Source organism: Gobio gobio, assembly GCF_949357685.1.
Source record: "Gobio gobio genome assembly, chromosome: 3".
NCBI classification, from domain to species: Eukaryota; Metazoa; Chordata; class Actinopteri; order Cypriniformes; family Gobionidae; genus Gobio; species Gobio gobio.
In genome coordinates, this window is record NC_137099.1 from 30,156,568 (window position 1) to 30,165,399 (window position 8,832).

General features: G+C 36.0%; 1 protein-coding gene across 4 annotated transcripts in view; it reads right to left on the minus strand.

The window, feature by feature from the left end:
* psip1a (PC4 and SFRS1 interacting protein 1a) overlaps positions 1–4,750 on the minus strand; it is a 113,790-nt gene extending 109,040 nt beyond the window's left edge. For 3 of the 4 annotated variants that reach the window (XM_079813027.1, XM_079813025.1, XM_079813023.1), the window contains exon 1: positions 4,658–4,750. The gene's annotated coding sequence lies outside the window, so the exon portion shown is untranslated. Of the gene's footprint in view, positions 1–4,647 lie in introns of all 4 variants that reach the window. The other variant, XM_079813024.1, reaches the window with a different exon arrangement.
* Between the last annotated feature and the right edge of the window lie 4,082 nt (positions 4,751–8,832).

Here is an 8,832-nt window from a genome sequence, read left to right on the forward strand (position 1 = left end):
TCCTGGTAAATTAAATATATGACAGGTCATTATTTTCAACAGAAATGCCTGTGATTGGCTACAACACTCAACACTGAAAAATCATGCCCTCAAATGACCCAAATAAAATAACCAGTTCACTCAAGAAAAACATTAACATTGTCTCTTTTTTATCTCTCCCCAGAATAAAATGCACATATTGTTTTAATATTTGCCAGAAATTGCTGCAAATATAGTGAAACTGCTGTCTATCCTGCTTAATCCTATTCAAACAGATTGACAGTTGTTTGGAACTATTGAGAGCTCTATGAACACGTGACGGCGAGATCAAAGAGTGTCGCAACTCTCTTTTTCTATGGCTCTGGGCGTGCCCAGGCCAGCTGAATACGCCCCAGTTTCTTGACTCCGCCCCATGTGAAAACAATGCCATGAAGTGAAACGCACAGAAAAGTGGAGTGCAAAGGGAAAACGATATCACAAACTTGACTGAATTTATGTAGGTTTACACTACAATGATGTACTAAAAACAGTCGACAACGATGTACTAAAAACAGACGAAAACGTTGTCAAAATGATCCCCATTCACACTGATCTGCAAAAATTACTAAAAAGGCTGTATTTTGAATGCCAGGCCAGTAGATGGCGTTGTCACTTTGTCAAGAAACACCCTACGAACACGTAATACACATGCGTGAATAGAGGGTATGCACGTGGCGCCACCATCGGCCAGAGTGACTGCGGTTACGTAGCCTAGAAATCTAAACGCACCCTAGCGGCAGAACATTTATTTTGCCACGAGTGTAGTCTCAGAACTCTCGGTAGACCTGAGAGCTGGAAAAACCAAAAGTCTATCAACTAACGTTAGCTCAGCTTCACCTTCTTCTTTGCACTGGTTGGTTGTGACACTCATGGCGCTATCCAATTGCGTGCAGAGGGAATATGAAAGACAGCCGTTCATCCCGCCCCTCGGATTGAGCCCTGTCAATGGTGAGTTTCCAGACCCAACATCTAGCTGTGGGTCTGGCTTGTCAGCATAGGCGTCGATTTCGGGGGGGACGGGGGGGACGCGTACCCACCAGATTTCGTCATGAGTCCTTTTGTACCCACCACTTTTTTTTTTTTTTTTTAAACCTCGAGTTAAATTTTGCGGTGAAGCATTGCTGACACACACATATTATTTTTTCCACTCAATTCATAGCTGTCAACCCTCCCGTTTTTTCCGGGTTTCTCACGTATTTTAGCTCTTTTCCCGCTGTCTTCCCGTTTTAGTATTTTCCCATAAAATATCCCGTATTTTTACGTCCTGATTGTGTTAACTCAGAACACGCAACTATCTGTTTTAGTGCCAGAAGACGCGAATGAGAAGTCGCGCGCACTGTGAGAAAATTTGTCTGTGCACAGTGCACTTATCCTAGAGCGCGCACACGTCTCTCAGCGCGCAAATATTGAGTTCTCTTTCAAGTCTTGCTCTTGAACGGACAAACTCACGCAAAAAGTATGTCAACATGTCCATATTGATGAGTATTCTAGCAGACATAGTCTGTTTATGGCTTAAGTAAACTTTATACAGTCCAGAAAAGACGACGCATATCCGAGGTCTTAAAGGGGCAGGAGCCTTTACTGCTGTCTGTTTAATGTCAAACAAAAGACAAGGGCATCACTCACTGCTCTTGATTGAATAGCTTTTGTAAGTTTAATAGCATTAATCTTTAATTTATACAGTCAAATATGCAATGTTATTTTACATTTGATCAATTTCTGTACCTGAAAACTAATGTTAGACGTACCTGAAAAACCTGAAAAGCATAGTTTATTTTATTAGTATCTTTGCTCGATAGTATTTATTTGTGCTGATGCTTGTATATAAATGATTTGTTCTTATTATTTTCTTTTTTTTTATTTGACTGTAGTCCTTTTTTCCCTGAACATAGCAAATACTGAACCGTACCGAAACGGTGAACCTAAAACCGTGATACAAACCGAACCGTGAGCAATCTGTACCGTTACACCCCTAGCGTAACGTATGATAAAATGACTGAAAAAAGTTGGGAAACACTGGCTTAGGCTACTATCGAAGAAGAAGAAGACGCGGGCGGGAGGAAGAGGGAAAAAGTAGCGGGAAGTAAACTTCAAGGAGATTAGGTAGATGAGTGTGATGTGCAATGATGGATCAGGACGCTGACGGCCAAAATCAAAATATTTTGTGTAGTTATAAACTCTTTAGACTCTTTTTTTTAAGTTTGTGGGTAAGAATCGTGTAAAAAAAAAAATCACTTATTTTGTGGATGATACGAGATCTTATGTCGTTTTAACGACATCTTTTGTTGTAAAAACGTTTGAAAAGCAGAAGCAAGCTCCGTAAAATAGGCTCTTCCGCTGCCTGTATCAGTGGCAGTGCCCATAACACGAAATTGTTGTAATGGATTGATGTAGCCTATACAGTTCTTAATAGCCATGGGTAGCAGGTGCCATGGACCGCTCATGATTTAGCGTAATGACGGACCCCGGTGCAGCCACAAATATCATAATTATCTATAGGCTAGGCCTACTGTAATTGAGACATTCAAGAAATGTATAAAAAGAAAGACGCTTTCAGCCTTACTCAAAGTAGAGCCCTACATTTCTGCCCGAGCTCGACGGGCCCCGACTTTTTTACGCCCTAGGGCCGGGCTTCGGGCCAATTTTCCAGTCATAGCCTACCTCAGACGCGGACCGGGCTTCGGGCTTTTTTAGGCTATAGGACGGCGCTATGCAACACGCATCGCCGCAAATGAGTAAAGCAAGCCAACACGCAAACTGCCACAAGTGAAACTGAAAATAAGCTAAGTTTTAGATGCTCAAAAGCACAATTATCTTCATTAAAATTAATGAGACTAAATGCTCTTACCGGTGTTTAGGTCGCTCGTTCTCATAATGCGGTCTTTGATGTTGAAAAGAGCTGATGAAGAAAATACTCATATCGGTTGATTTCGTTGACATGAACTCCGTTAAATGTGCATATAGCACGGGAATTGAAGATCGGATATATATTCATTTCGCGGAGAGGTGTAGCCTAAGGTAAGACAACCAGCATGTTTTTTATTTTTAATTATTTGTTTAGATTGTGTAGCCCGTTTTGTTTGCGCGCGCCGTTGCGATCTGTCTGCCTCATCTTGTCAAAAATGCCTTTTTACTGTGATGGTGGTGATAATAGGCTAAACGTTTAAACGATGCTTTAAGTGTTTTTTATGGATTTAATAAGCAAGACAAGTCAAGTGTTGATTTCAGAGGCTAAAGTGTTGGGTTAACTCACTGTCGGCCGCTGGCCGCTTGGTCGTCACTTTAAAAAGCAAAAACTTTAGTTTAACAAACATTAAATGCTTTAAACATGTTTCTAAATTAACTTAATAAAGAAACAAAACGAAATATATCTACTTTGACATTAAAAACAAAACTGAACTATTTTAATGGCTGTAACTAATGTGTAATAGGGAGCATAAAAAAAACACGGGCTCCAGTGGGACTCTGATAATGAAGTGGTAAAAAAAATTGCATGAATGAAAAATATTAAAGAATTCGCGGGGCGCTTTCGTCAGCATGAGTAAGATAGGCTATAAGACCCGCAATATGTCTCTCATCTGACATTTTTATTTATTTACATTAGTAAGCTGCAGGACATAGTCTTTCAAAACATGACCTGCGCGAAAGAGAAAAAAAAATGTACCCAGCACTTCTGAAAATGCACTTCTGAATGCATCTCTGTCCCCAGCACATTTCAAACCAAACTGACGCCCATGCTTGTCAGGCTAGCGGTTGGCGTGAGTGGCAAAAAGACAGAGGCAGCATTGGTTTTCAGCGTGAATGCAGCGAAAAACACACAAAACCAGGCCTGGCTGCATGTAAATATCCATGGATCACTGGATTGTAAGTTGTAAGGATCACTATATCGAGTCCAACCTTTAGTTTAAAATGATTACCATTTGTTTTACTTGTGTTTTCCCCTATTAAATCCAGTCATGCAGCAGCTCTTCTGCCACTCAGTCCCAGCTGAAGGGGCGTGTTCCGGTCCTTGCATTTTTAGGCCCCCAAAACGCTGTTGTAGTGTAAATGAACGGCCAACACATTAAACGTTTTCCGTTTTCATTTGAAAACTGTGTTGTGTAAACCCTAAAATGCAGATTAAAAGGGACGCTGCAAATACATTTGTAGGTATGGCCATGGAAAATGCAAAATCATTGCTGCAAAAAATCTGTTGCAGAGATAAAAAAAATAAATAAAAAAAAGTAGGATCAAAGTTCTAAGCTTTATTGGTTCTTACAGCTGTCATTGATTTTTGCAATTAACTTTTGTTTTGAAATGATGACAGAGGGCGTTGTAAAATAAGTGTGGTTGCAAAAAAAATCCTAACACACGCCACTCTGCCTAACTTAAAACGTGTCGCATAGAACTTAAACTGTTCGTAAAATAAAGCCTTGACACCGATTAAACTCATTTTACACTGATATGGCCATGCATAATTACTGTAAAATATCCTCACTGAATACAATGACACACTGCAGCTTAGAAAGTAACACGCATCTGTTCTCACACTGTACTGACACAACAACGTGACTACATAATGCATGAACATACATGTGCTGGACATCTCGAAATACATCATTATATAGCTCATTAAATGTATGCCTTTACTTGTAAATACCGTGTTTATTCAAAGAAGCTTCCCACACCAATGCAGCGTGATCCTTTTTCTTCTTCTTCTTCTTGTTTTAACGGCGTATGCCGCGGATCTTCTTCTTGTTGTTTTACGGCGGATCGCAGAGACAGCATTACCGCCACCCAGAGCCATAGAGAGAGAGATTCTTTTTTTTTTTTTTTTTTTTTTTTTTAAATCCTTCAATAAAAACATTCAATCCAACAACATATATTGACAGTTGAATTTAACAATTAAAAGAACAACTTACTTGGTACGAGGGACATAGAGCAAACAATAAATACATTAAAAATAAAATAATAATAATAAAAAGAAAAAAAGAAAGAAAAATAAAGAATATAATTTAACAGAAATAAAATTTAAAAAAATATATGTATATATTTCGTTATGCCTCAGGTAGGGGGATAGAAAGATCTCATCTAAACATTGTATCTCTATTCACAGGTGATCTTTTATGATCTTATTTAATATCTGGAATGTCTTAATTGCTTTTTTGTTTCTTTTAAATTCACATAGGGAATCTGCAAAACTTTTTAATTCCAAGCAAAATATAATAACATTTGGTTTTGAAGCAGTAAATTTAGACTTGTGGATATGGCCTTTTCCAAGCATGCACAGGATTTTGACTGCATTATCTAAGGGAACAGATCCAGTGTTAGAAAACAGAAGTAAGACCATTTCTTCTGTAATATCAAAAAGGGTATTAAAGGATGTAAAAATCAAAACAGATATCTCTGTCCAAAATGATCTTGTAATGGGACATCTAAAAAACAAATGAGTCACTGATTCATTTTCAGATCCACAAAAAGAACATTCTGGTTGAATATCCATAAACTTAGATAAAAATAACTTACAGGGGTAAAAATTGTGAAGGATTTTAAAATGAATTTATTTGACCTTATTTGGTATTACAAAGTTTTTATGAGCAGACCATATATTACCCAAACATAAGGAAGTATAAACCTGTTTCCATAAAACAGTTGCTTTAGGAGCAATACTACTCGTAGAGATTAATATTCTTCTTATATGAATATTATTACATTTTTTATTTAACAAATCAACTCCACCTATCATTAAACATCGAGTCTCTTCCTTTAATGTAGTGTAATGTAAGTATGATTTAATAAGATGTAAAAGCTTAGGTGATATACTATTAATTATCCTCAAAAACTCTATACGAGTAATATTAATATTATTTTCCTTTATGAATTTTTCATAACTATCAGATTTCCGCAGGTCTCTATGAATTTAGAAATAAATATTACATTCTTTTCAAAACATTCTTTGTTAAATATGGTCCTATTTTTATACAAAACATATTGATTATTCCATACAATGCATTTGTGCGGTGAAAAATTATGCTTGAAAGCCAGTTTCCATGAATCCAGTGCCTGCTTGTGAAAATTTGCTAACTTGATTGGCAATTTGTTACAGTTAAAGTTACAACTCAGCAAAAATTTTAAACCACCACAACGGTCAAATAATACATTTGGAATGAAAAACCAGGGAGCATTTCCTCCCAGCATACATTGTTTGAGCCAGTTGATTTTAAACACCTGGTTGAGAGTTGTGAAATCAATAACATTTAAGCCTCCATCCGCGTAGTCCCTAATCAATGTTTTCCTTTTAATGCATTCAGTCTTATATTTCCAAATAAATTTGAACAAAAGAGAGTCAATTGAAGATGCTGTTTTTTTGTCCACATATAATGATAAGGCAGGGTAAACCATCCTTGAAATTCCTTCCGCCTTTGAAAGCAATATCCTTCCTTGTATGGTCAAGTCCCTTTGAAGCCATTTATTGAAAATAGTCTTGGTCTTTTGTAGTTTAGGGGTAAAATTGTCAATCAGTCTTTCTTTTTCCGATTTGTTAATTGTTATTCCAAGATATTTCACTGACTGTTTGACCTTAATTCCATTGATAAGATTTTTGTTAGAATCATGAACAGTTAGTATTTCACTTTTTTCTTTGTTGATTCGGAGGCCTGAAGCATTTGAAAAAAGATCCAGACCTTCCAAAACACTCAAAACCTGGTTTTCATCTTTAAGAAAAATACTTGTGTCATCTGCTAGCTGAGAAATTAAAATAACATTATCACCAATTCTTATACCTTCAGCGTTTATGCAATTTACAGTATAAAGATTCAATAATTCTGCTGCAATCAAAAATAAAAAAGGGGAAATTGGGCAACCTTGCCGAATACCTCTAGTAAGTGCAAAACGTTTAGATGTTCCTTCTGCCAGAGAAACACTGCTGTTTATACCTTTGTATATAGTTCTGACCATATTTTTAAATTTTAATCCAAATCCAAATTTATCTAAAGCTGTATATATAAATTCATGCTCAATAGAGTCAAACGCCTTATAGAAGTCTAAGAACAGAATGATGGCTCCTTCTTCAATTAGATCAGAGTAATCAATCATATCCAATACAAGGCGTATGTTATTAGAAATATGTCTACCCTTTATAAAACCTGATTGTGTTATTGAAATGATATCTTCCAAACAGGGTTTTAATCTTTTTGAAAAAAGAGAGGTTAATCATTTATAATCAGAATTTAGCAGAGTAATAGGTCTCCAATTTTCAATGTGACAAATATCTTTATTTGGCTTCGGTAAAAGAGTGATGAGACCTTGTTTCATAGACTCTAATAATTCACCAGAACTTAAACAGTCTTCAAATACATCGAAAATCAAATCTCTTAGATAATTCCAAAAAGTTCTATAAAATTCAAATGGCAAGCCATCAGGACCGGGACTTTTGTTTAAGGGAGTTTTGGATAAAGTACAATCTAACTCTTCTAAAGTTATGGGATTTTCACAACTAATTAAACTATGGTGAGATATTTTAGGGATGAATTGATCAACTCTATTAAAAAATAAATCACACCATTCAGCATTGAAGGATGAAGAGTAAAGGTTTTCATAAAAGGTAGAAATATATGAATGTATCATTTTGCTGTCAGAAGTAAGGGTATTATTTATATAAAGATTATGAATTTTTTTTGAAAGACCACGTTTTTTCTCCAAATTAAAAAAATAATTAGAATTTTTTTCACCATACTCAAGCCACTTGGCTCTCGACCTTACACTCTAAAAAAAAAGGCTCGTAATCATAGGGGAACCTTTTTTAGTGCTATATAGCACCAATTTTGGTGCTTCAGTGGTTCTTCAGCGGTTCTTCAGAGGTGCTATATAGCACCTTAGTCAAAGAACCGGTGAAGAACCTCTGAAGAACCACTGAAGCACCAAAATTGGTGCTATATAGCACTAAAAAAGGTTCCCCTATGATTACGAGCCAAGAACCATTTTTGATGCAATATAGAACCTTTTTTTTTTAGAGTGTATAAAGGCTCCTCTTGCTCTTTCTATATATAAATTATCTAGATTCTCTTGTAAAGTATGAAGATTTTTTAATTCATTTTCATTAAGCAGTGGTTTTCTGAGAAGATCATTTATTTCACTTAATGTGTTATTATAAATTTGCGTTCTCTTTTTTGCCTGTTGTTTTCCATACTTGATTGAAAAGCTTCTACACTCATTTTTTAATAGTTCCCATTTTAAGGATGTAGAAATATCATTCATATCTTTATATTTTTTTATGATATCTTGTATTGCCACAATATACACATTTTGGTCTAGATATGAACAATTCAACTTCCAATACCCCGAATTTATACTGTTTGTCTTCCTAGCCTTTGAGAGAAGCAAGGAGATTCCAGCATGGTCTGTCAAAGGAGCCGGAGAGATCTCACAAGAGTAGATATAATGAGAAAGACAGTCTGAAATCAACCATAGGTCTATTCTAGACTTTTTAGACATATCAGCTTTGAACCAGGTGAATGAATCTATAGAAGAAGGATGAAGTAATCTAAAAGGATCCAACAGTGACAAGTTATTGCAAAAATCAGTTATGATAGGGTTAATGACATGGCCAGTGGTCCTTGATTGAAACCTATCAATATTATTATTAGGAGCCTCATTGAAATCACCACCAGTAATGAGAAATGCTGATGGGAATTTACTTTTTAACTGTAACGTTTTACATGATAGTTCTTTTAGTAGGGTCTTATTTGCAGCAGAATTATTAAAGCCATAAACATTTCCAAGTATAAAAAATACATCATCAAGCTCGATCACAGTTACAATCCATCTGCCCTCTAA